This window comes from Manis pentadactyla, chromosome 5, assembly GCF_030020395.1.
Source record: "Manis pentadactyla isolate mManPen7 chromosome 5, mManPen7.hap1, whole genome shotgun sequence".
Lineage (NCBI taxonomy): Eukaryota > Metazoa > Chordata > Mammalia > Pholidota > Manidae > Manis > Manis pentadactyla.
Window position 1 is genome coordinate 90,687,555 of NC_080023.1, and position 26,957 is coordinate 90,714,511.

General features: G+C 39.3%; 1 protein-coding gene across 2 annotated transcripts in view; it reads left to right on the forward strand.

The window, feature by feature from the left end:
• The first annotated feature begins 421 nt into the window (after positions 1-421).
• The window catches only part of SGMS2 (sphingomyelin synthase 2), an 89,938-nt gene continuing 63,402 nt past the window's right edge, over positions 422-26,957 (forward strand). The window contains exon 1 of one of the 2 annotated variants that reach the window (XM_036920936.2): positions 422-910. The gene's annotated coding sequence lies outside the window, so the exon portion shown is untranslated. Of the gene's footprint in view, positions 911-992; positions 1,322-26,957 lie in introns of those variants that run through there. The other variant, XM_036920935.2, reaches the window with a different exon arrangement.

Below are 26,957 nucleotides of genomic sequence, written 5' to 3' on the forward strand. Positions count from 1 at the left end.
ATTATCTTGTTTGGAGGAACAAGTTAACATAAAATTTCTGTCAGTTTGGCCAAAGTCACTAAAGATTTGGCCAAATTCCCTCGGATTCATCCCAGTTAGAATCTGAGGCTGCCACTGTTTACTTTGAAAACTGCCCAGCAGGTGTATGAATAACAATTCCAAGAAATGTAGAGCTTTGATCATTTTTAAGACGGCAACACCCCTTCTAAAAACAGTTTCTGAGCTCATCAAAGAAACCACACACCGCCGCCTTGTGCTCCAAAAAGTATGGAGAAACCCAGTGTTCAGTAGAGCAAAGAACTGGTCTTTCACTGTTTAATTTGGTTACGGTTTCTTACCCTTAAAGAGAAGCAAATCAATTAGCAGGTCAAATGACATGGTGGTTAGACACTGAAGGGAAAGTATTATTAGTCTCATTATCTTGGAGCAGCCGTCCAGCGCACACCTAGAGTTGCCACGGTGCCAGTGAGTAACCCTGCCAGGCAACCCCTTGAGATTAGGAAAACTACCTCTCTGATTTAGGTCCGGGCACCACCCAGTGAGTAAGTGCGGGAGAGCCCAAGCCCTCTCACAGAGACCCAGAAAGCAGCTCCTGAATGAGGCGAGTTGCGGGGGTGAGGGGACGCCTTTCCCAGTCCCACCCTTGAAAGTTGCTGGGAGTGGCACCCCGAGAACTTTCCCAGATTGATCTCTGTCACCGCTCAGGGAGGTCTGCTCGGGGCCCTCAGCCTTCCGCCCTAATCCAATCGGGGCTGCCGGCCAAATCCCTCCTTCCCTGCACCTTTAAAGGCTGGGAGAGGGGAGGGTCGGCTGCGTTCTTCTTAAGAAGTCGCACCGGTTTTTCGAGCTCCGATCCGCGCTCCGAGAGCCACGGCAGCGGGAGCGGGCGCTGCTGCCACCGGGCCCGCGGGTGAGTCACTGTTGGGAAATGGAGGGGGCGGGCGAGGGTGTGAGAGAACGAATGATGTCAGGGGCGCGCAGGGCGGCGGGCGGGGAGAGCGGCCGCGGGCCGGGTAAACACGGAGCGCCGCGCCCGGGCCGAGCGGGCGGGAGACCCGCCCTCGGCGCGCAGGGCCGTCCTCCGCCGCGCGAGCCCCGGCCGTGCTGCAGCGCCGCCGGGAGCGGCCTCGGGGGCGCGGCCGCGGGAAGGACCCGGAGAGCTGCTTCCCCGGCGGGCCCGCATCACGGGCGGGCGAGACCCTGAGCAAACTTTCTAGCGCCTTCGGCCTCTCGGTGGCTGCGGCGCCGGCGCCGGCCCCTAGCGGATCCCCGCGGGAGCCGGTGCCTTCGGCCGGAGCGGCCGGAGCCCCGGCCCGAAGCGGTAAGGAGCGCCCGGAGGAGCTGGGGAGGCAGCCCGGCCGGCAAGCGGCGCGCTGGGCGAAGCGCGTGGACGGGAAGGCGGGTGGCAAACGGGGACGTGGCTCTAATTCGGCCCGAGCGCCCCGCCCCAGGGCATCCTTGCTTGATTTTCCTAATAGAGGACGGATGTGCGGCTTAGTCTCCTTGCTGAGCGGTCATCTCATTCATTTGCAACCAGATCGGATAACTAGGTCCTGACGTTCAAAAACCTAGATTAATCTGTAGGTTGTCCAGAGCCACTCCGTAGGTCAGGGCTGAAGTTCAGGAGGGGGAGGATGGACTGCCTTTTTATTTTTTGAGAGGCACCTTCTGAGGATGGGTGAACAGTAGTAGCCCAGCTCTGGGCTCTGGGCTGCCAACACTGAAACCTTTCAACATTGGGCATTCTGGAGCTACTCCCCTTAAGGAAGGGAAGGCTTGGTTTCTCAGCGCAAAAAGCCGGGAGTGACCTGTCTGCCACTCTGAAATACGGATAATCATTAATAACCCGCGGCTACCTCTTGAAACAACTCAAATGTTATGCCTGTAATCTTTTATTTTTATCATTCTTTGCCTTCTTCTATTTCATCCTGCCTGCTCTAAAATAACCTTAAAATCATTTGACATGTATGTTAAATTTTTTAAGAGATTCAACTGTTTAGCGTCTCATTTTGGGGGAATGGATTCTGAATTTAAACTTTACTTCAAATCCTTAGTTTCTGTCTTAGTCTCATCTATATTTAACGGTAGGTTCTCAGTCACATTAAACACGCTAAACAGTAGAATGGGTTGGAGCTACTTAAGAGAGTATTAATGAGGACCAAGACGCAAAAGACCTATCTCCGTGCCTCAGCACAAAGCAGACCCCAATAAATTGAAACTATTTAAATATAAATAATAATGTGTCCCAGCTGACTTACATAATAACCAATTAATTTCCACAAAATTTCCTACTTATAAACTTGGTGGGCCGAGGTTTAGCATGTGAAATTCTTTGGCAAGTTCCTTGGAGTGTGAAGTGATGTCCTCAGGAGGTTTCAGTGTGGGTACCTGGAAGGATTTTTGCTCCCATCCTATATCAGGGGGATTGCCATTCACTGTTTTAACAGAGCAGTGGCTGAACGTGAAAAACCTGGGGTCTATAGGTAGACTGGATGTGTGGAAAACTCTTCAGTTTTACCCTTAACTTTGTTTCTTTTCTTAAAAATAAGCAATGCAAAAATTTCCTTTTTATAGCCCTTTCGTTGGTTTGCTGTTAGTCTTCCTTCACAACGGTCTCTGGTTGAAGTTCTCTATACGAGTTAATATTTAATTTCATTTCTTTAGTTTCATTTTTAAGTGAAGATGGTTTTAACTTAGGAACCTGGAGCGGAAACCCTGGGTACCTCTGGGTTGCTGCCTCCTGCTCTCAGTTTCTCGTTGCTCTCTGGGATTCTTAGAAGAGCCCTAGGAAATACTTGGGAGGACAGCAAGTATTTGTTCTGACATTATTCTAAACATTTGTTCTTATAACAACTTTTAGGGTCAAAGGTCGCTGGGGATATTTTCTAGGGTGATGTAGGAGGACATTGGGTGCTGGAATCCAGGAAATCTGAGGCTTGCTGGGTAGTAACTTACTAGTTGTCCTACTCTGAATAAATTACTTGAATCCTCTGGAATTCTTACAGGACTTTTAAACAAAATATAGGAGGAAAAAAATAGAAGTAATCTTACATCTGTTAAACAATGGAATACATTTTTTGAGAACTTTTCTTTTTAGCAGAATGCTACTTTGAAGTGAGATATTTTTAATTTTGTTTGTTTTTGTTTGTTTTGGAACAGTTACTGAGAATTCTAGACAGTTTCAGACTAGAGTAGCCTATCCACCTTTATCTTATTTTCTTTTATGGGAATTGAAACCTCTGTCCTGAACTACTGCAGTCAGACATTTATTTAGTTCATTCAGTTGATGAACATTTAGTGAGCAGCTACTATATGCAGCCACTATGCTAGCTACTCTGATGCTGTCATGAAGGAGACACTGTACCTGCTCTTGAGGCTTACTGTCCAGTAACAAAAGCCCCTAGCCTTTGATTATGGGGAAGGAATAAGAGTTAAAAGGAGGAGAGGGGTGGGGAGCTGGGAGGAAAGTCATTAGGCTACATAGGCTGCCTCCCCCTGATGATGCAGGATCTAGTGACTTTCTAATGGGTCTTAAACTCTTGAATTGGGACTCATAAATTCTTATGATGCTGAATAATGTAGGTATGCCTTGCTTTATTTACCCAATGAAAATATGATGGACAAGGTTTAGCCACTAAATTGAAGAGTTTTAAGTGAACCAGAGAAAACTTGTTTCAATGAAGCCTGAAAGATAAATTCAGCTGGGCCAAAATTTATTTACTGTGAGCAAAGCAGTATGGTAGGTTTTAAAGAGAATAATCACCATCTGTGATTATTCCAATTTATTGTTTTTTTTCCTCATGTTACAAGTAGTATGTTACTTATGGAAATTTAGAAGTACAGGTTAAACCAGGCATCACCTAGAAAGTTGATGTTATAGCCTCAAATTTTTTTCACATGTAACACATGTGGACATATAACACAAAGTACTGACAAACATGTTTTGAGCTTACTGTGGGCCAGGCAATGTGCTCATTGCTTTATACACACAATCTCCTGTGATTCCCCACTCCAACCCAATGAGGCAGGTACTATTATTATCCCCTTTTTATTGAGGAGAAAAGTGATCTAGGGAAATTAAATAACTTCCCTATAGTTGCACAGCTGGAAAGTTATTCTCAACAAAACTGTGTTCATTCTCTAAATACTATTTTCTAACTTACTTTTTTTCTCACTCAATTATGGACATCTCTATATCACTAGAATATTCTCATAGAGTGTCTTTTATAGTTTTCTATTATATGGCTGGATTCTGACTTGACTAATCCTCTATTGTTGGACAGTTACATTGTTTATTTTGAGCAACTCTGCGTTAAGTATCCTAGCTATATCTGTCTGCATATCCATGCTTATTTTAGTCATTCTGCATTTTAAAAATTGAAATATAATGTTTACTTTAGCTGCTGTCTTTTTTTTTTACCATATTCAGAATCAGAAAACTTTCTCTGTTTTAAAATTTAAGAGTTTTAATTTCTGTGTTTCTTTAGTGTTTCTCGTAAGATTTCAGCAATAGGATCAACATTCTCTGTGGAGCTACACAATAGGCAGTAGCTCATTATTCAAGGGATTATTTGATGAAAACGGAGCACAAGCTTTCTTGAAGAGCTATCTGGATTTGTATTATTGTTACTAGCAATTAAAGTAAACTGCTTTTGTGGGGAAATATAGCAAAATGGAGCAGTGCTAATTTAGGTCTCTAAAAGAAATTATACTTCTACAGTCTGCACCCTTAGTACCTAGTAAGGAACACAGTTAAATTTTGAAGATACTGCATTTAACAGATTTATTGCTAGGTTTAGAATAAGGTCCATCACTTATGAATAGGTTACCTTTTTTAAAACCTACACATTTGTTGTTTGATCTCTTAAAAAACATGTAATTGGTAAGAAATTTCTGGATTAGTTTAATGAAGGAGCAAGAAATTTCCATTAACTAACCTTCATTATTGTTATAAACCATTTCTTCATTTAAACATTCTCAGGTTTTGCTATAATATCATACACTCTTTATTACTTTGAGTCAAAATGTTAATTTTGCTTTGGGTTTATATTTCCATTTCCAATGCTAGTTACTTTATTCTTACTGTTTTGATAAAGGATATTGTAATATGAGTGGTGGTCAATTCAACCTCTTCATACAGAAGCCCAGATGAGTTCAATTTATTAATTTCTAACAATGACTTGTAATTCAACATGGAATGTGAAGAAGCAGTGGATAGAATTAAAGGATAAATAGGACAGCCATTTGCTGATTGGTATTCCCTACTGCCAAACCCTAATTTGATGATTTGCTTAAAATTTTAAATTCAGACTTACAACTTTGCATCTTAGTTTGGTAGTGTCACTAAAAATTTTCAAACCAAACTTGTATACAGTCTTAGATTTTTTTTTTTAAGCATCAACTAGATGGAGTGTTTCTCATAGGTACATCTTTTCTTTCAATATACCTCTTTATACTATTCAAAAGAAAAAGCAAAACCACATACTAAAATTGTTAAAGAGGAGAAGGGGTGAAAGGAGATGAAAGGCAACAGGTTCAAAGCCAACATGTCAGGAAAGACAGCCCACTACTAAAAGTCAAATCAAGAATAAGACTAGATGGGCCCTTCAGGTAGGTGTCACTTCTCTGCCTGGTAGTGCCTTGCTGAGGTTCGTCTGTAGTGACACATTTCAAGATCAGATGTCAGGGCCAGCCTCAGGCAAAATTAGAAAGCAGATGAAATACCCCCCTTAGGGCATCCTTAACTCTAAGTTTACCTGGCAGCGCTTGCTTTAGCCAAGAAAATGCTCAGTGAATATCTGAACAGAGGCAAATTGCTATCCAACTGAAAAAGTGGAACTACAGGACTCACATTTATGAAAGTTGGAGGATGTATATCTACCCCTGGAATTTAATCACTTTTAATTAAGATGATTAGAAATGCAAAATACATGATAAGAACTTTTGAAGAGCTTTCCTGCAAATTGGAAGGGACTGAAGGTGGGCCAACAACTGTAAAAAGAAAGGTGGGAATGTGCCAAAGGCAAATTCTGTGACCTTGGAGGTGTGTATCTACTCCCAAGGCCTGCTGGAATTGGCTCCTCCCGTTGGACCTCAGGTCAAGTGTGAGCCTGGAGGGGCCAGGCTGGTAGGGTGAAACACATGTCAGAGGCCTCTCTGGCCTGCTTTGCTGGTGAGAAGCATCCTGGGAGGGCACCTCTTCACACCCCCACCACCTCAATGGGTTAGGATTCTTTTCCTCACCTGGGAATTACTTTAATTAGGTAGTTGATCTAACACCTAGAGAAAATGTGAAGGAATGACTTCATTTAGGGGTAGGGAAGAGGGTTGAAGAAAGAGTAAGTCGTTCTGGATCATGTGCCACCTAACTCATTGGGGTACCATGGAGGGATTCTCTAAGATAGCAGCCCATCTTCAAAGAGAAGTAGATACCTTTCAGAAAAAGACTTACAGCAGCAGTTGAAAGTAAATTTAAGTCTCTGAAACAGAGACATCAACTGCTCAAGTTCATTCTCCAAGCTTCACCACACCCTGGAGCTAGGTAGTTTTGTAAAATCGCATTGTAAATAATAATGGTAGATACTCTGTGGTAGGTTCTAGTGAAGATTAAATGAAGTACATGCTCTCTAAATCTTCAGACAGCCTTGCAAAATAGAGATTGTGTTCTCTTCCACTGGAGGTAGGGAAACAATTTAGAAAGGTTAATACTTATGGCTGCAGAGCTGGTAGGAGGTGGAACAGGAATTTAAGCCAGGGACAGCTGATTCTAGTGCCTATGCACTGCTCAATATCTCTCAAGGCATTCTGTCATCTCTCCTCTAGCTTCAGAAGTATGGCCAGTTTTAGAGGATGTATTTCAATAGGGGATTTGTATGCTTACCGCCCCATCTCCTGGAATGCTCCTCTGGTCTGTACTGACTCGGGCATGAAGTCATGCCAGAGAGATGAATCCCTAAAGGATCAGTTCAGCCAGCTTGGACCTGAATCCCCACCACCACTGACCACTACTAGGTGACTCTGAACAACTACCTCAGGTGAGCCTCCATTCCCTGGCTGTAAAATGGAAACAAAGAGTACTTAATTCATATAGTCACTTCATAAAGTATATAACTGTATGTGTGTAAAACATTGAGGGTAATATTGGTTCATAGTTAATACTCAGTGGCTCAGCTATCCATATCTTTTGCATATAAGCTGCACCTCTAATTTTGAAAACTAAGGGTTCAATCCTATTATCTCAAAAATGAAGTTTCTCATGAAGATAGCTTGTTTTGTCTTTTTGTCACATCTTGCCTGTGATGGTAGGCTCTGGGTCCTATTCCTCACCTTCCCTCCTCCTTTTCTTTAGGGTTAAAATAAAATTATGGAGTTGTTTCTATACTGCCACTGAATTTGAGAACTGTCATAAGAAGTATATATATATATATATATATATATATATCAGTTGTGAATGCTGAAAAGTTTTCCAGGCTGCATTCACAATATGCCAGCCCTCTGAGCAGAAGCTGGTAGCGATAATGTAGCACAACTGCTACTGTCCCTTCCAAAGCTCGGCCTTCTGAGGAGTATTGTACCATGAGCACCACTGTCCCAGAAAATGCTGGGCCCATTAAGAATCACAGACCCTACTGTCCTCCCCAATGCTGTGCATATTTCCTTAGGAGGCCCTGAGATAGTTTGTTAACACAGCTGCTATTGTTTTCTGACATGTGCATTTGTTCAGCAAGTTGTTTAACCATACAGTTATTACTACCCTGGTAGTGGCTACCAAACTTTAATAGCAACACAGGGCATTGTTTTTGTTAGATTATATATGTATGTGTATATGATATCATATACTCTATGGTGGATTAATTAGTACAAGAAGTACACTCCCTTGAAATATAGTTTGGCAAGTTATAAGCAGCAAGCAGGAACACTTAAAATTTTATTTACCAAATACTTAAAGCTTTCACTCTGTGCCAGGGTTCCTTGTGAGCACTTAGAACTTGCTCGTTTACTTCTCTGAAAACACTCTGGTATTATTACCCCCATCTTAAGGATCCCCATTTAAGACATGGATAGGATAAGTCAATTCCTTGAGTTCACGCAGCTAGCATGAGGCAGAATTAAGTTTTGAAAGCACACAGTTTGGCTGTAGAGTCTAACCACTGCGCTGTTGGTTGTAGAATCTAATACGCATCTCACAGTGTTTGCCTCATTTGTGTCCCTGCACATGCAGTTTTAGCAAGTGAAGCATCATACCTGTCCAAACATGCCATCAACTCCTTATGATTTACCATGTGAAGGATTAAGCTAGGTCATTAGGTCATGTATTTCAGTATTGCTCTTGAAAGATGTTGATGCTTCATTTTCTTTTTTTTTTTTACTTAAAATTTTTTTTATTATGGTATGATTGATATACACTCTTATGAAGGTTTCACAAGAAAAAAAAACAATGTGGTTACTACATTTACCCATATTATCAAGTCTCCACCCATACCCCAATGCAGTCACTGTCCATCAGTGCAGCAAGTTGCCAGAGATCCACTATGTCCCTTCTCTGATGCTTCGTGTTCGATATGGTATTATCAAGCATTTCTCTCAAAAATTTCTGAGTGCTCAGTCAGGTGTGGGGTTGAGTCTGGAAAAGGAGCAGTGCATTTCCCTTCCCTGGATTAGCCCACTCAGTTCAGCAAGAAAAACTGCAGTCTTAGGCCTTCTACTCTTATTGATACTCATTTTTTAAGTTTTAGAGTTTCACTTATTCTAAATTAAAATAGTTAAGAATCCTTATTGGAGAAGAGTAGCTTGTACATGTGAGATTTCTTGGACTGTTTTCTAATTACTGTTGGAGATAATAATGATAGGCAGAATAATGAACTCCAAAGATGTTCACACCCTAACCCCCAGAACCTGTGAATCTGTTATGTTGCACACACAGCAAGGGGGATTCAGGTTGTTAATCAGCTGATGTTAAGGTACAGAGACTATTCTGGTTAGCTGGTGGTCCTTACGTAATCACACAGTCCTTATAAGGAGAAAAGGGAAGCAGAAGAGTCAGAACCAGAAAGCTGGCATTGTTTAAAGAACTCAGATGGCCCCTGCTGACTTTGGAGTTGGAAGGGGGCTGTGAGCCAAGGAATGCACTCAGTTGCCAGAGCTGGAAAAGGCAAGGATATAGATTCTTCCCTAGAGCGAATTTCTCAGAAAGGAATGTCAGTCCTGCTGACACTTTGATTTTAGCCCAGTTGAGACCCATTTCATGTTTCCAACCTCCAGAGCTTGTAAGAAAATTAATTTGTGTGTTTTAAGCCACTAAATTGGTAGTAACTTGTTCCTGCAGCAACAGGAGACTAATATAGAAGTTACCAGAACAAACTGTGTTTTGATTTGTTACTTATGCCAGTCCAGGGAACAAACTACTTAACCTCATGATATTGTTATGGGCACATTAGGTGTTGCATGTGTTTACATTTGGTGGGGGGGGCTGTTTTATTTCACATGTCAAATTAACCACTTTGGGGGCAGAGGGAGTTAACTTGATGATTCTACACATTCTGATACCTAACAAGTATTTTAAATGACTATACCAAAGTTTCAGCAGAAAGTCTTATTGATTCTGGAGCAAGTAGAGCCACCTCGGGCCTTTTTCATCAGTGCTGTCTAACAGAAATGGGGCTCTGGCAGCCCACACGGTGGTCATCGTAACCCTGCATTTGTTTGGGGTAAGATGATAGTCCCAAAGTGGTGGTAATGATGCTGGTGGGGATCATCTCTTGAGTTTTAACTCCATATTCCCTTTAAAATTTTTAATTTGTTATTTGCTCTACTTGCCTAGCAATGTTATTATGAATTCTCTGACAGCAAGGGCACATTTATTCCAAACTGTAATGAACAAAACAAATAAAAGGTGATATTCGTTGGCTCAGCTGTAGTAAGTACCTAGAGGGCTCTAGGCCTCCAGAGTAGATAATACCTTGAAATCAAAATATCATTTAGTGAAATTAAAAATAACAAGAATTATCATAATGAATGGGGTTCGTTTTTGTCTCTGTTTTTTAATGGACTCCTCCAATAACAATCTTACATTGTGATTTGGAGACAAGCTTCTGTCAGTTAAGGGTCTCCCCTTTGTACAATGTAGAAATAGCAGCAGTGTAAGAAATAAAGTCTTGGGAATTTTCCTGTTTTAAGAAATGAAGTGAGGGCTAATGTAGGTTTTAAAAATTTAATTGTATGTTTATATATATAAATTATATGTGAATATATAATTTAAATATGAATTTAAAATACAGGTTATAATTTAATTACATATTTAAAACACTTAAATTATATAACAAAATTTTATTTAAATATAATTTAATTATATATAATTGTAATGGGTGGAAAATTATCTGGATGGTATAAACATATAGCAGTTTATAGGGGAGGAGAGGTATATATGTATATATAAGTGGGATTGATTTCCTCTTATAAATGTGAAGGTTTGGAAAAAAATTCAGATGTGGAGGAAAGAAAGTTTTGGTCTGCGTTCTAAAATTCTTTCAGAAGAGATTTTTTGAGGCCTGTACTTCTCTAGTCTAGAAACTTCTTGAGCCCTGGCCTTGTGGGTGCAGTACCTGCACAGGACTCTGACTTGCTTGCATTTCATACTCATCAAGCAGTTCTTGATTAACAGTTTGTTTTTCCCTGCCAATATCTCCATGTAAATGGCCAAGCAAACAATCTTAACTAGTACCAGAAGGTATCTGTCCTGTCTCCTAACCATCACTGATAAATTATAGATTGGTATTTTCTATTGCATATTTTCTAAGTATAAATCAGAGCTCTGGAGCTTATCTCTCCTGGGGAGCTGATGAAATAGTTTCTGAGTTTACCAAGACCAGCCCTTGGACCAATGTGCTGACCTGTCCCCCAGGAGGTAACCATCCCTTAAGAACCTAGTGTTGTGCAGTAGAGATATTACATGAGCTACACATGACAGTCACATATGTAATTCTATTTTTCCAATAGCCACATTACAAAAAATAAAAATGAACAGGTGAAATTTACCTTAAGAACATATTTTATGTAACCCAATATATCACAATATCATTTAATGTTATCAGTTATAATCGATATAAAAGTTCTTGAAATCTTTACATTTTTTTCTGAATCTTCAAAATCTGGTGTGTATTCTGCACTTAGAGCATATATCAGCTTGGATTAGACACATTTCAAGTGCTTAATAGCTCTTACCAGCCTTATCCTTAAAGAACAATACCCTGCATGAATCTGAGAATAATCCCTTCATAGCTGCCATCCAAGACTGGTGTACTGTATTTAAAAACTGACTTATTTCATGGAGTCACTTTTGTAAGCACCAGAGAAAACTGGTCCTGGTCCCTTTTGCTAGAATGAGTGAACTGAGTGGATGGTACAGTGAAACATCTCTCTAAGGTTATCTGTAATGTGAGTTTGTGAATTGTGATGCCAGGAGATGTGTCTCAGCCTATAAATGAAACATTTAAATTATTAGATTCATGCTTATATAGAAGATGACTGTTCATATGTCTTTGTGAGCTATGACACAGTGTACAGCACCTGGCCTGATTCAGCCCTGGGGCCTCACCACATTTAACTACTCTCATCTGTCACCTCACCATCTACCCATTTGTCCACCACCATCTTCATCCTGTCCTTGTCCTGCTTATATGTCTAATGTTGTTTACTAATTTGGGCTCTTGTTCAATTGCTTATTGTGACCATTTGGGGAAAAGGCCACTGTAAAACCTACATCAGAGAAATCATTACTAGATATCAGATGTCAGCATGCCAGGAACAGATAAGATTAGAATGTAGGAAGACACAGACACACTATGAGAGAGGAGGGAGGGAGGGAGCAGGGGAGGGGAAGAGCAGACGGGACAAGTGGAGGGAAGGAAGGGGACAGTGCAGTTCTGTAGGGGGTGGGGGAGCATGGATAACTGAAGGGTTTAGGAAGGATTTCCTAGCAAAAACTACCCCCAGCCACTAGGTAAACCAGTGTTCTCACCATGTTCTCAAGAAGATTGCTTTGGATTTCATAAATGTATTGCCTTATTCAAATCCCCACACTACACAGATGGCTGAGACAGTCCCAAGACCTCCTCAATGCCTTCTGAAGTTGCTTAATGCATTCAACACAATTTTTGGGTACTTGCTGTGTGCTAGACTTTATTCAATTCAGTGAACAATAGTTAAGGTTTCTACCCTCCCTAATGGAGATTGCCTGAGTTTATGTGTTGAGAGAGAAAAGGGGCTATAAAGTGAGTCCAAGTGGATAATATGCAATTTAAACCGATAAATTAAGAAAATTTCAGATTTGGAGCGTTTCTTTGAAATATGGTGATATAGAGAGTGACTGGCCAATCCTGCTCTAGCACAGTCAGGAAAGTTTGTGGGAAGAGGTCAGACTTTCACTGAGATGTGAAGGGTGAGAAGGAGCCAGCAAAGGAAAGAGTACATGCATCAGCCTGGGGAAGGAAAGCGCTGGGTTCCACAGGGAATGGCGGGGAGGCTGGTGTGGCTGCAGTGACTGAGCAGGAGAGAGAGAGGTGAAAAAGGTGGCCGGGCAGACAGGACAGACCAGGTTGTATAGGGCTTGAACACTTTGAAAGGAGAAGGAGTCTTATTCCTAATGCAGTAAGGCATTGTGAAGTGATCTAAGGAGAGGGACATGATGTGATTACATGTGCAGCAGACTCTGCCTGCTGGGCGGGGAATGGGGGAGAAGGGAGGAAGAGTGGAAACAAGGAGATCAGTTATGACACTATTGGCAGTCTGCTGCATGAGAACTGAGGTGCCCTGGAATGGGGTGGCGTTACTGGAGATGGAGAGCAGTGGATGGATTCAAGAGGTTGGAGACAGACTCCAGAAGACTTATGGTTAGGTTTGAATGGGTGACATGAGAGAACAGGAGAAATCAAGCAGGACTCCTAGGGTTTTGGTGGGTGAGAGGGTTGTAGGGAGTGGAGTTTTGTTTTGGCCATTGGTTAGTGTAGGTTGCCTGTTAGTCATGCGAATGGAGGTTGAAGTCAAATAGTGGTGATTGGAAGACCTGCATTCACAGATGAGATCAGGGCAAAGTTGTCCACACCAATAGTATATAAATTATGGGGAATCTAGAATCACTTGGGTGTTTTGTAGGAAGAGAAGAGAGACAGAGATCAGGTCCTGAGCAATAGCAGAGTTAGTAGAGGAGACCATGAAGTACCCAGCAAGGTAGGCGGAGGACTGGAGGGCGGTATTCCAGATGCCTACTGAACGGAGTGTTTACAGCAGGACAGAGTCATCAGCTCTGCCCTCGGTTCTTGAAGAGTTGGGTAAGAGAACACAGGGCTGGTTGGGTTCCAGTGTGGAGGATTCCTTTAAGTGGTGATCTCGTGGAATCCTTGTAGAGGAGTGATTTAAGGCAGAAGTGAAGTGACCTCCAGTGTGCCCTGCAGAGAGCTTTCCTCACTCTTCCCATTCTCCGCTTCACCCCCTTCCGTGTCTCCTCTATGCTGCAGATCACCTAGACCTTGGTCTGTCACTGGACTACCATATTGTCTTAATGGTTTTCTGTTGAAGTTATGTTCCTTCTAGTGAGCTCCTTGACAGCAAAATTTATACTTTTTAAAAAATGTCATAGCGTGGTGCAGGCACTCACATGTTTTCTAAGTTAAGAGTTGAGTGCTTTCAAATACTGCTTGTTTTGCATGTACTCTTTACCCCTGTGTTGTATCCGACAGAGGCCGATGAAGAGCCCAGGTTTCCTGATTCTCCATCTGCTGCCCTCTGCCTTCTGCAGCCACTGCCTTGCCTGGGCTGAGGCTGTTTTTTGCCCAGCATTGCCCCCTTTTTCTCCCTCTCCCCCACCCCTCCTCACCCTCTTGGTCCTTCCCTACCTGCTCCTCCCTCTCCTCCCCTCTCCCACTCCCCACCAGTTGCCAGAGGTTGATTTAGAAGCTTTGCTTAGCTCTGGTCTCAACTCTAGCACTCCCTTCTTGGACATTTCACTTGAACCCTGGACCTTTCTAGAGAGCCACATGAGGAAGCCTGTGGAAACCATCTCCCATCTATTTCAGAATCATCATCTCTCTCCCACCTGAGTTCTTTGGGTGATGTCATCTGCAGCTACTCCATACAATTTGCCATTTTGAAACTTTTATCCCCTTGCATACTCAAGTGTCTTAAAGGCACAGTAGCAACGGATTATAGCAACCTCAAAAGGGTTCTTTTTAGCAAGTTTTCCCTTTTGTGTGTTTGCATGGTTATTTCCCACCAAGTCTGTGTGCAAATGTTTTCCCCTCTACATTACTTCCATCAGCTTGTTTTTCACTTCATTATCCTACGTTTGCGACACTGCAATTATGCTAGTCGCTGTGGAGATAGTATTATGTGTATTGCTAATAATGGAGGATCATTCCTTTAGGTGGAACAGTAGAAGCAGGAGGATATAGATTTTGTTTTTGTACAGATGTTTCCTAGTAACAAAAATAAGTGGTACTAGAGACTGTGGTGCAGAAATGTCTGCATGGGGTCAGCATACATTTTTAGTAAGATTGGCTTTTTTTTATTAAGGTGTCATTGATATACACTCTTATGAAGGTTTCACATGAAAAACAGTGTGGTTACCATATTCACCCATATTATCGTGTCCCCCCATACTCCATTGAAGTCATCCTCCGCCAGTGTAGTAAGATGCCACAGAGTCACTACTTGTCTTCTCTGTGCTACACTGTCTTCCCCATGACCCCTCACACCATGTATACTAAACATAATACCCTTCAATCCCCATCTCCCTCCCTCCTGACCCACCCTCCCACACCCCTCCCCTTTGGTAACCATTGGTCCCTTCTTGGAGTCTGTGAGTCTGCTGCTGTTTTGTTCCTTTAGTTTTTCTCCATTGTTACACTCCACAAATGAGGGAAATCATTTGGTGCTTGTCCTTCTCTGCCTGACTTATTTCACTGAGCATAATACCCTCTAGCACCATCCATGTTGTTGCAAATGGTAGGATTTGTTTTTTTCTTATGGCTGAATAGTATTCCATTGTGTATATGTACCACCTCTTCTTTATCCATTCATCTACTGATGGACACTTAGGTTGTTTCCATATCTTGGCTTTTGTAAATACTGTTCTATAAACATAGGGGTGCATATGTCTTTTTGAATCTGAGAACTTGTTTTCTTTGGGTAAATTCCTAAGAGTGGAATTCTTGGGTCAAATGGTATTTTTAGTTTTAGTTTTTTGACGAACCTCCATATTGCTTTCACAATGGTTGAACTAATTTACATTCCCACCAGCAGTATAGGAGGGTTCCCCTTTCTCCACATCCTAAGATTGGCTTTCTGAAAGAAAATACTGATTTAAGCTTCTAGTCCTCTTATAAAATAGACTTAAAATAGACTCATTCCCTATTTAATACTTCACTATTCATTCTTTAATTTATGTCCTTTGTTTAATACAATGTTGCCACATATGGACCAAATCTTTTGTGGACTTTTACAATCCATTTCTTAAAATATTTTCTTTTTTAAACTTTACTAAAGGAGACACATTTTATATTGTTCATCTGACTTTTGCTTTGTGAAATCTTGCAGTTTTCCATGAACTTTATCAAAATTAAGATGATCATGTGTCCTAGTTTGCCCAGGACAGTCCCAGTGTATAGCTATTGTCCTGTGTAATTATTAAGATTCTTTCACTCTCAAAACTGGCCTCTTAGGATGCTTAGTTTGTATGGTCACCCTAACTAAAGACCATGTTTAATAGGAAACTCAGGGAATACACTATTCTATATATTTTTTGTTTTAATCCACATAACTCTCATATATTGATAGGTAGATAGAGATATAGATGGATATATCTATGGATTATCTACACACATGCACATATATACACACATATGTGTATATATATTATTTTTTCTTTTACTTCTAGCAACTAAACTTATAGAACGTACTAAATGTCTTGATTTTATATGTATATATATGTAAGTTGTTGCAAGTCAAAAGAAATTCTCATATTCCTGATATCTTCATGTCAAATTTTTATTAAGATTCATTTCACTGAAATAATGCCCTATCTGGCTCCTTCTGATGGGCAGGAGCTATTTCCTAGGGGCAATACTGTCCAAACATTAGTTGTTCTGGTTTGAAGTAACTTCCCATGCCTCATATTTGATTTCCCTCTGCCCAGTACACATGCTCACCTCTTGTTCACATCAGGTCTTTCCTCTTGCATGTGGAATGAGGATATGTCGCAGATTGTTCCAATGCCTTGTCTCTGTTAGCAGCTTAGCTACTGATATACCCAAAGGTAGAACAACAGCCACTGGAATAAGGAAGGAAAGGTCTTCTAAAATCTTGGACAGCTTGAAGAGTGAAAAGTGCCAATTTAATATTCAGTGTTACATTAAAAAAAATATGGACATTCCTAACCCACCCCCTTCCCCTAATATCAAATTTATTATTGTAAAAACTCCAAAAATCTTACTAATATTTTTGCAATTCATCAAAGATCCTTGGGAAGATTTCTGGCAGATTATCTTCTGGGTGCAAGGGGACTTTGAAGTGGTTTTAAAAGAAAGTAAGAGTCAGTGAATTACTGGCATTGGAGACAATTGTTTGGGGTTAATCTCTAGAAAAGGGTCCTGGCATACCCTTCAGTATGTCGGGAGAATATAAGTTGGTGAACAGAAGGGCTTGGCAAGACCCAGCCGGCCCCTGTCTTGTGCTAGGTGCACTGCTATAGACAGACAATGGTCACTGCCTGCATGGAGCCCACCAACTTGCATGCAGACATGCATTTAAAGCAAGGCAGCAAATAATGCAGTTACACGCCACAAAAGTGCGTCAGTAGTGCAGAGAGAGAATAAGAGAGCAGACTTACTTCAGTAGTGAGGAAAGGACTCCTTAGAGGAAGGAAAATTAAGGTCAGAAAGTGAAGGATGAGAAGATGCTGGCCATTTGTAGTTGTTAATCTAAGCAAAACACCCGTGATGGTGTATCAAGGTGAGATGCAAGTTAACTGTCTGTTCTGGGTGATTTAGCCAATTAGCAAATAAGAGGCTCTCTCTGGGTTCCTCTTTTAGTGTTTCTCAACCTTTTTTCATTATTGCCTTTTTACACAGGTTTTTTCTAGCCACTCCCTCCCCCCTCTGAAATTTTAATGCCTTTGGAGAACAACAAACATTTCTTCCGCCGATTAGAGCCCCAGTGTTTTCCTTTGAGTGTGCACGCTCTATCAGTTATTGTCGGGGCAGGGGAGGCAGGGTGGGCCGCTCATTTGGGGGCAGTCCAAAATAAGCTTTTATTGGGTTTAACGTGGTGTGCTTGGATCTCCAACTGGATTTTAAGTTTCTTGAGGCCGAGACCATCTCTAACAGGCATCATAGTAATAATAGTTGCCATTTACCTTGACACTTTCTTTTTTTTCTTGAGGTTGGGAAGGGTGAAATAAAAATGCTGGAAGTAGAGCATGAAAAATCCTTAAATGGCTTAGTCTCATTTTATATTGAGATGAAGAAACTAAGATTACTAGGAAGATTGGGAGTAATCAATTTCTTTAATCCAATGTGATGCTATTTCCAGGACACTTGTTAAGGACCAGATCCAGAAATACGGTAATTGTCAGTAGGAGGAGCTCAGATTTTCTTGTTTAGTCTAAAGATTTGGATGTGCACAAGGTTGCAATTTTAGGGAGATTAATTTGGCAGACTCTTCCAGTACTTTTTTATACATACCTAAGGACATGGATTTATCAGGATAGGTCATGTAATATATTAGGTTGGGGAAAATGCAGAGACTCTATTTGGAATTCACTGAAGGAAGCTATAATCTGGCTCTTTTTCTCTGTATCTGTCTCTGTGTGTTCATTCTGAAAGAGAGAAGTTTAGACCAAGCTAGCTTCTACTTACCTGCATAACACTCATGGAAACTGTAGTGAAGTGTACCTGTTTAAGTGAATGGTCTTGCAGTTTCCTACTGAGCCAGAATAAGTTTTGGAGACAGGCTAATCTATCAGATAGACTTAGAAGTTTGCAGTGATTGCCTCCTTTTATTGTTTCTTCATCGACCACTAGTCACACATATATCTGAATTTTTTTTCAAGATTCTTTATTCAGTGGTGTATAAGTCATCTTCCCCTCCCCACCTTTATCTTCCTTTTTTTGTTGTTTTGTTTTTCTTCTTGAAAAGTCAGTAGTAGGTGAGCAAGAAGCAGGAAAATTATGAAACTACAGCCAGATGGATGTAATTTATAAAACTCCTTTCTAAATGGTTTAGTGGAAAAGACAAAGGTGATAATATATGATGTTAGTCCCTACAGTTCATTTTTGCCTATTTACACAGGCTGTTGAGCCCCTGCCCAACTTTGCTGTCATCATTAAGAAAATAAGTCTTAATTTTTTTGTTCTAAATGATGTAAATGCATTTTTAAAACACTATTAGGGTTGTATACATACTCAGATTTTTATACAAGTAATTAATCAGGTATTTTTAAATTCTAAGAATCCTTTAATTCCTTTAAACATAAAACCTAAAAGAAAGAAATATTGACAAAATGCTTTTTTGGTGTCATTTGTTCCCAAAAACATTTTTAGTCATTTAAATGAGATTTGATTATATTTTAAAGAGAATTTGGATTGACTCTTTCTTTAACACATACAGCTTTAACACCCTTAGAATTTAATACATATTGCTCTCTGATGAGCCAGCCTTATTATTAAATGATTGTTTATAAACCACAAGTGTTATTAATAGTTTCTAAATATTGTGTCTGGAGATGGAAATAGTGGAAGTAGAGTGGTGTCAGCTGTGAGTTGCCATGGACACAGTTGTCAATGAGAAGCAGAATAAGCTGAGTACGTACCAACACCAGGACATTGGAGACAAAGCCCTGGGGCTCAGAGTCTTAGGGTGGGCCTCCATCCTAAGGATGCCCTCCTTGGAAGAGGCTCAAAGATCCCACACTCTTCGGGTTTGGACTGACCTGTCAATCACCATGCAGAGGAGTGCTGCTTTACCAAAGGCATTCAGGTTATCAGCCAGGCTCCGTGAGCAATTCTCAACTGTAGATGTAAGTTCACAGAAGCCTTAAGGAGACCATTTGAAATTAAGATGGCGTAATTTAAAATTGCAGTATAAAATTTACATGGGATTTTTGTAAATGATACAAAAATACCTTTTGGGAACCACCATTGTCCTGGATTCCAATTTCTGTTTTATTGGCAGATTATACTTCAGGTTAGCTGAATCTTCTTAACTGAGAGCAAGGTTCTTGGTTAGGTTCCTTGAGGCAGGCAGCTTGGGAAGTCTTCACTTAGGGGGCTCCATTAAAAGTAGTCTTTGGCTCTGAGAATTGTTCTTAAGGGACATCCTAAAGATGTGCTTTTGGAAGCAGAGACAGTCTTCTCTTAAGTGTGGTTCCGTCAGGGTACAATTCTGCAAATGGCATGTCACAGATTTGTGCTTAGGCTGTGCACTGAATGAAGCCTTTAATTTCAGCCGAGAGGTGTGTTCCGCTGTGTGGTGTGGAAAGCATTGCCTTCGTGTCAGATGGAATGAATACATACGTAGAATATGAGAACATGTTGGGCAATGGTAGAATTACGAATCTAAACCAGTTATACCACAAGATGGAGGGCTGCCCTGACCACTGAAGTTGCGTCAACATTAAGCCTTGTTTAGAATGTGCTCTATGTTTCAAAGACTTAAGTGCTTTTGAATTGTAAGGCAAATTTAGATCAGTGGTTGTGTCTACCCAAATTGTCATTGTTCTTAAAGGACATCACTTGAGGGGGGTGCTGTTTTGCCATTAATGTTCGAGTATTGCTTTACAGCTTAAATCACAATATTTGGTGTATATCTCATTTTTATTTTTGAAGACAAATTATCGCTATCTTAAATAGAATGAGTTTATAGGTAATTTGGAGAACTTTTTTTATTAATAGGCTTTATTTTTTGGAGCAGTTGAGGGTTTACAGAAAAGTTGAGAAGAAGGTACAGTTCTCTGTGCTGTACACCATCCCTGCTCTCCCCTATCATTAGCATCTTGCTTTAGTGTAGTATGTTCGTTACAATTGATGAGCCAATATTGATAGATTATTATTAACTAAAGCCCATAGTTTACATTAGAGTTCCTCCTGCTGTATATTGTATGGGTTTTGACAAGTGTGTGATGTACCCAACATTACAGTATCATCTAGAATGGTTACACTGCTCTAAAAATCTTCAGTGCTTCACCTTTTCATCTCTCCCCTCAACAACTGGCAACCACTGATTTTTTTACTGTCTCTCCATTTTTTCTTTTCCAGAATCCCATATAGTTGGAATCATACTGTGCGTAGCCTTTCAGATTGGTTTCTTTTCTTAGCAATTTACTAAAGTTCCTCCATGATTTTGTGGCTTGAAATAGCTCAATTCTTTTAGTCACTGAGTAGTATTCCATTGATGCCTCATAATTTCTTTATCCATTCACCTATTGAAGGACATCTTGGTTGCCTCCAGTTTTTAATAATTATGAATGGACTTGCTATAAATATTTGTGTGCAGGTTTTGGTATAGACATAAGTTTTTAACTCCTTTGGGTTAATACCAAGGAGCCTGATTGCTGGGTCATATGGTAAAAATGTTTAGTTTTGTGAAAAACCACATACTGTCTTTCAAAGTGGCTGTACCATTTTGTGTTTCTACCAGCAACAAATGAGAGTTCCTGTTGCTCTATGTCTTTACCAGGATTTGTTGTGTCAGTGTTCTACATTTTGGCCATTCTATTAGGCATGTAGTGGTATCTTCTTGTTTTAATTTGCATTTCTCTGGGACAAGTGATGTGAACCATCTTTTCATATGCTTAGTTACCATATTTGTATTTTCCTTATGAGATCTGTTCAGGTCTTTGAATTATTTATTAATTGAGTTGTTTGTTTTCTTATAGCTGAATATTAAGAGTTCTTTGTGTATTTTAGGTAACAGTCCTTTAACAGATGTGTCTTTTGCAAGTATTTTCTCCCAGTCTTTATAGTTTTGCATTTTACATTTAGTCCTATGATTTATTTTTGGTTAATTTTTGTGAAGGGTGTAATATCTGTGTCTAGACTCATTTTTTGCATGTAGATGACCAGTTGCTCCAGTACCATTTGTTGAAAGGCTATCTTTGCTCCAAGATACTGTCTTTGCTACTTTGTCAAAGATCAGTTGACTTTATTTATGTGGGTCTATTTCTGGACTCAATTCTATTCCACTGACTTGTTGTCTATTCTTTCACCAATACTGCACTATCTTGATTATTGTAGCTTTATAGTAAGACTTGAAGTCCAGTAGCCTCAGTCTTCTGACTTTGTTCTTCTCCCTCAAAATAGAGTTGGCTATTCTGAGTCTTTTGCCTCTGTGTATCAGCTTTAGCATCAGTTTGTCAATATCCACAAGATAACTTCCTGGGGTTGATTGGGATTGCATTGATTCTATAGTTCAAGTTGAGCAGAAGTGACATCTGTCCATATTGAGTCTTCATATGCATGAACATGGAATATCTGTTTATTTAGTACTTTGATATCTTTCATAAGAGTTTTGTAGTTTTCCTCATGTAGATCTTGTACATATTTTGTTAGATTTATATCTAAGTGTTTCATTTTGGGGGTTGATAATGTAAATAGTATTGTGTTTTAAATTAAAAATTCACTTGTTCATTGATAGCATATATGGGAGTGATTGACTTTTGTATAGTAACCTTGTGTCCTGCAACCTTGGTATAATTGCTTATTAGCTCCAGGAGTCTTTTTGTCAGTTCTTTTGGATCTTCTACATAGAAGATCATGTTGTCTGTAAACAAAGACAATTTTATTTCTTCCTTCCCAGTTCATATACTTTTTATGTCCTTTCTTACTTTATTTCATTAGCTAGGATTTCCAGTATGATGTTAAAAAGCAGTTGTGAGAGCAAACATCCTTGCCTTGTTCCTGGTATTAATGGTAAAGCTTGGAGCTTCTCAGCATTAAGCATGACGTTAGCTTAAATTTTTTGTATATGTTCAGTTGAGGAAGTTCCTTCCCCTCTATTCTTAGTTTAGTGAGAGTTTTTATCATGAATGGGTGCTGGATTTTGTCAGATGCTTTTTCTGCATCTATTGTTATATTTATGTGATTTTTGTTTAGCCTGTTGATGTGATGGATTACGTTAATTGATTTTTGAATGTGCAATCAGCTTTCATACCTGGTGTAAATCTCACTTAGTCATGGTATATAATTCTTTTTATACATTGTTATATTCAATTTGCTATTATTTTGTTGAAGATTTTTACATCTGTGTTCGTGAGATATTGGTCTGAAGTTTTTTTATTTCTTGTAGTGTTTTTGTCTGGTTTTGGTGTTAGGGTTAAATGAGTCAGGAAGTATTTCCTTTGCTTTTGTCTTCTGAGAGAGGCTGAAGAGAGTGGGTATAATTTTTTCCTTAAATGTTTGATAGAATTTACCAGTGAAGCCAACTGAGCCAAGTGCTTTCTCTTTTGGAAAGTTATTAATTGATTAAATTTAATAGATAAAGGCTTATTCAGATGTGTGAATTTTGGCATATTGTGTTTTTCAAGGAGTTGGTCCATTTCACTGAGGTTCAAGGTTAATCAAGTTTGTGGGCATACAGTTGTTCATAGTATTCCTTTATTATCCTTTTACAGTGTTCATGGGATCTATAGGGACATCCTCTCTTTTATTTCTGATATTAGTAATTTGTATTCTCCCCCCCTTTTTTTTCTTAATCTGCCTAGAAGCTTCTTGATTTTATTGATCTTTTGAAGGATTAACTTTTGGTTTCATTGATTTTTTTTTGAAGCATGGTTATATACAATCATATTGGTTTCAAGTATACAACACAGTGATTCAACAGTTACCCACATTATTAAGTCCTTACCCCAACTAGTGCAGTTACTATCTGTCAACATAGGAAGATGTTACAGAATCATTGGCTATATTCTCTATGCTGTACCAACTACCATCCCTGTGACCGACTTTTATTATGATTGAGAATTTTTGTGCCCCTTTATCCCCCTCACATGGGTAAGTCTACTGCTATTTTGTTCATTGTTTTGTTTTGTTTTTAGATTCCACACATAAGTGAAGTCATGTGGCATTTGTCTTTCTCCACCTGGCTTATTTCACTTAGTATAATATCCCCTAGGTCCATCCATGTTGTTGCAAATGGCAGGATTTCTTTCTTTTTTATGGCTCAATAATATTCCATTGTGTGTACATGTACCACCTCTTCTTTATCCATTCATCAATTGATGAAAACTTTGGTTGCTTTCATATCTTGTAAATAATGCAGCAGTAAACATATGGGTACATATATCTTTTTGAATCAGGGATTTTGTTTTCTTTGATTAAATTCCTAGAAATGGAACTACTGTGTCATATGGTATTTCTATTTTAGTTTTTTGAAGAACCTCCATACTGCTTTCCACAGTGGCTGCACCAATTTACATTCCCACCAACAGTGTAAGAGAGTTCCCTTTTCTCCACATCCTTGCCAACACTTGTTATTTCTTGCCTTTTGGGTAGTGGCCAGTCTGACTGATGGGAGGTGATATCTCTCTGTGGTTTTGATTTGCATGTCCCTGATGATTAGCGATGTGGAGCATATTTTCATGTGCCCGTTGGCCATCTGTATTTCTTCTTTGGAAAAAATGTCTTTTCATTCCTCCACCCATTTCTTTATCTGGTTATTTGTTTTGTTTTGTTTTGTTTTGGTGTTGAAGCATATGAGCTCTTTATGTATGTTTTGGAAGTTAACCCGTTATTGGATAAATCACTTATGAATATATTCTCCTATTCTGTAGGTTGCTTTTTTGTTCTGTTGGTGGTGTCCCTTGCTGTACAGAAGCTTTTTAATTTGATGTAGTCACACTTACTTGTTCATTTTTTATTTTGTTTCCCTTGCCTGGGGATATGTGTCCAGAAAAAAAAAGTTCATGGTTATGTTAAAAGATTTTTACTTGTGTTTTTTTCTAAGAGCTTTATGTATGGTCCTACATTTATGTCTTTAATCCATTTCAAGTTTATTTTTGTGTATGGAGTTAAACAGTAATCCAGTTTCATTCTCTTGCATATAACTTTCCAGTTTCCCAACACCAGTTATTGAAGAGACTGTCTTTTCCCCATTGTATATTTATGGCTCCTGTATTGTATATTAATTGACCATATATGTATGGGTTTATATCTGGGCTCTCTATTCTGTTTCATTGATCTATGGGTCCATTCTTGTGCCAGTACCATATTGCTTTGATTACTGGAACTTTGTAGTACAGCTTGAAGTCAGGGAGCATAATACCCCCAGCTTTATTCTCTCTCAGGATTGCTTAGGCTATTTGGGGTCTTTTGTGGTTCCATATGAATTTTAGGATTATTTGCTCTAGTTCACTGAAAAATGCCATTGGGATTTTGATAGGGATTCCACTGAGTCGGTAAATTACTTTGATAAGAATGGCCATTTTGACAATATTAATTCTTCCTATCCATGAGTATGGGATAAACTTCCATTTATTTGTGTCCTCTTTAATTTGTGTCATGAGTGTCATAGTTTTCAGAGTATAGGTCTCTTAACTCTTTGGTTAGGTTTATCCCTAGGTATTTTACTCTTTTTGATGCAGTTTTAAATAGAATTGTTTTCCTGATTTCTCCTTATGCTAGCTTGTTGTTAGTATATAAGAATGCAACAGAATTCTGTGTATTAATTTTTTATACTGCAACTTTGATGAATACAGTTATTAGTTCTACTAATAGCTTTTTGGTGAAGTCTTCAGGGTTTTCTATATATAGTATCATGTCTTCCTCAAATAGTGACATTTTAACTTCTTCCTTACCAATTTGGATGTTTTTTTATTTCTTTTATCTTGTCTGATTGCCATGGCTAGGACTTCCAGTACTATGTTGAATAAAAATGGTGAGAGTAGACATCCTTATCTTATTCCTCATACTAGAGGAAAAGCTTTCAGCATTTTGCCATTGAGTATGTTAGCTGTGGGTTGAGTTCTTGTTTTCAATTACATTTGTTTATGCACTTTTATTACTTTTCTTCTACTTTCTTTAAATTTAATTTACTCCTCTTTTTCTAGTTTTCTAAAGGATAAGCTTAGATTATTTTAGATCTTTTCTAATATATGCATTCACTGCTATAGCTTTTCCTCTAAGTACTGCTTTTGCACAAATTTTGATAAATTGTTTTCATTTTGATTTAGTTGAAAATATTTTAGCATTTCTCTTAATGTTTTTCATTTACCCAAGTCAGTGTTAATTAACAGTGTATTGTTTAACCTCCAACTACTTTGAGATTTTCCAGCTATATTTGTTATTGATTTCTAGTTTAATTCTACTGTGGTCAGAGAGAGAGGTAACATTTATGATTTCTATTCTTTTAAACTTATTAGGGTGTGTTTTATGACCTAAGATTTGGTCTTTCTTGGTGAATGTTCATATGAACTTGACAAAATTTGTATTCTACTGTTACTAGATGTAGTCATCTACAGATGTCAATTAGGTCCAGTTAATTGATTGTGTTTTGGGGCTCAACTATGTTCTTATTGATTTTCTGCCTGCTGGATCTGTTAAAGTGACTTTTAAAGACCACAACTAGTAATATCAGAATCCAAACTAAAACCAGGGCTCCTGGCAGATGGTAACTATAAAATAAAAATTAAAAAACAGGTCTCCTGGTTGTAATAAAGTAATCTTTCCCATCTCTTTCTACCAGGAAACCCCTTTGCTTCTTGTTTCATCATATTTCCCCACTGCTTTCATTAGAGTGTGGTTCACCAACTAATAACATTATTACAGTTTAACCAAAGTACCATAAAATACAAAATGAAAAATGGATATGTATATCCCCACTAGAGAGAATATACATGCTTGCATTTCCTTTACACGTTTTTGCTTGTTTAGAAATATAATGGAAACTGGGATTCCTTATTTTCTGTAAGGATGAATGAGAATTAATTCTTTACTTTTCCCTATAGCAAGCTCTAGACATGTTAGGGAGGGGAGGGGGGGGAATCTCAAGTGTTCTTTTTCCATGTGCTAAAGTTCATCTTTCTCTTGAAGGTGCCATGTTCTAATATCAGGGTGGCATCCAAGATGTCCAAAACCTGTGGATAGTACTCTGAATGAAAGAAAGAGAGTAGAATGGTCATTAATAATGACATTCATAATGTTTACTCCTTAAACTTTTCCTTCCTGCATGTGAGGTGTAGCCTCTGACCATGTATGACTTAGAAGCTCAAGGTAAAAGCATGTGGTTGACTTATTTCCTTGGTCAACATCACTCCCATTTTGTGACAGCTCACTAGAGCCTGTGTGGTAACTCCAGTTCCACCAGCAGGACCTCTGGTTTACATGTTGATGCTCACTTCTGGCTCCTCCCCCCAAAAATGTGTTCATTATCCCAGGCCTCTGGGTGCTTTGCTTCATCTTCCTTTATCTTGCTCAAGGTTCAGTTGCAAAAAGTTCTAGTAGCATGCCCTTCATTTCACTTCCTTCTTTCTTATTGCTCTTTTCCAGTTATTCCTGATACTTCAACTGTTCTTTTATTTATTTGCACACCAAATAACTCTTTGGAGTCTTGAGAGTTTACTTTCTTGACTCTCATTTTGTTCTCTGAACATCATGCTTCCTCCAAGACCTAAAAGAAGACCTTGAAAGATGTTGCTTTGGGGAAATAGAGGATTATGTCAATATGTCAATATGTAGTCTGCTTTGAAATTTCTTGGGAATGTTGGAGACCCATTGGGTGAGCATGGCTGAGATGGGTTATGGTGCTCAAGGCAAACCAGGCAAACTCTTTATGAAAGAGTTAAAGCAAGTATAAATTATTCATTTTTTACAAAAACAAGTTTCTCACAAGAGAAGCAAACTGCTGATAACTAGTGAGGAGGCTAAACAACCTCATAGAAATCTTAAGAGCAAGGATAGCAAAAGATTAGTAAGGAG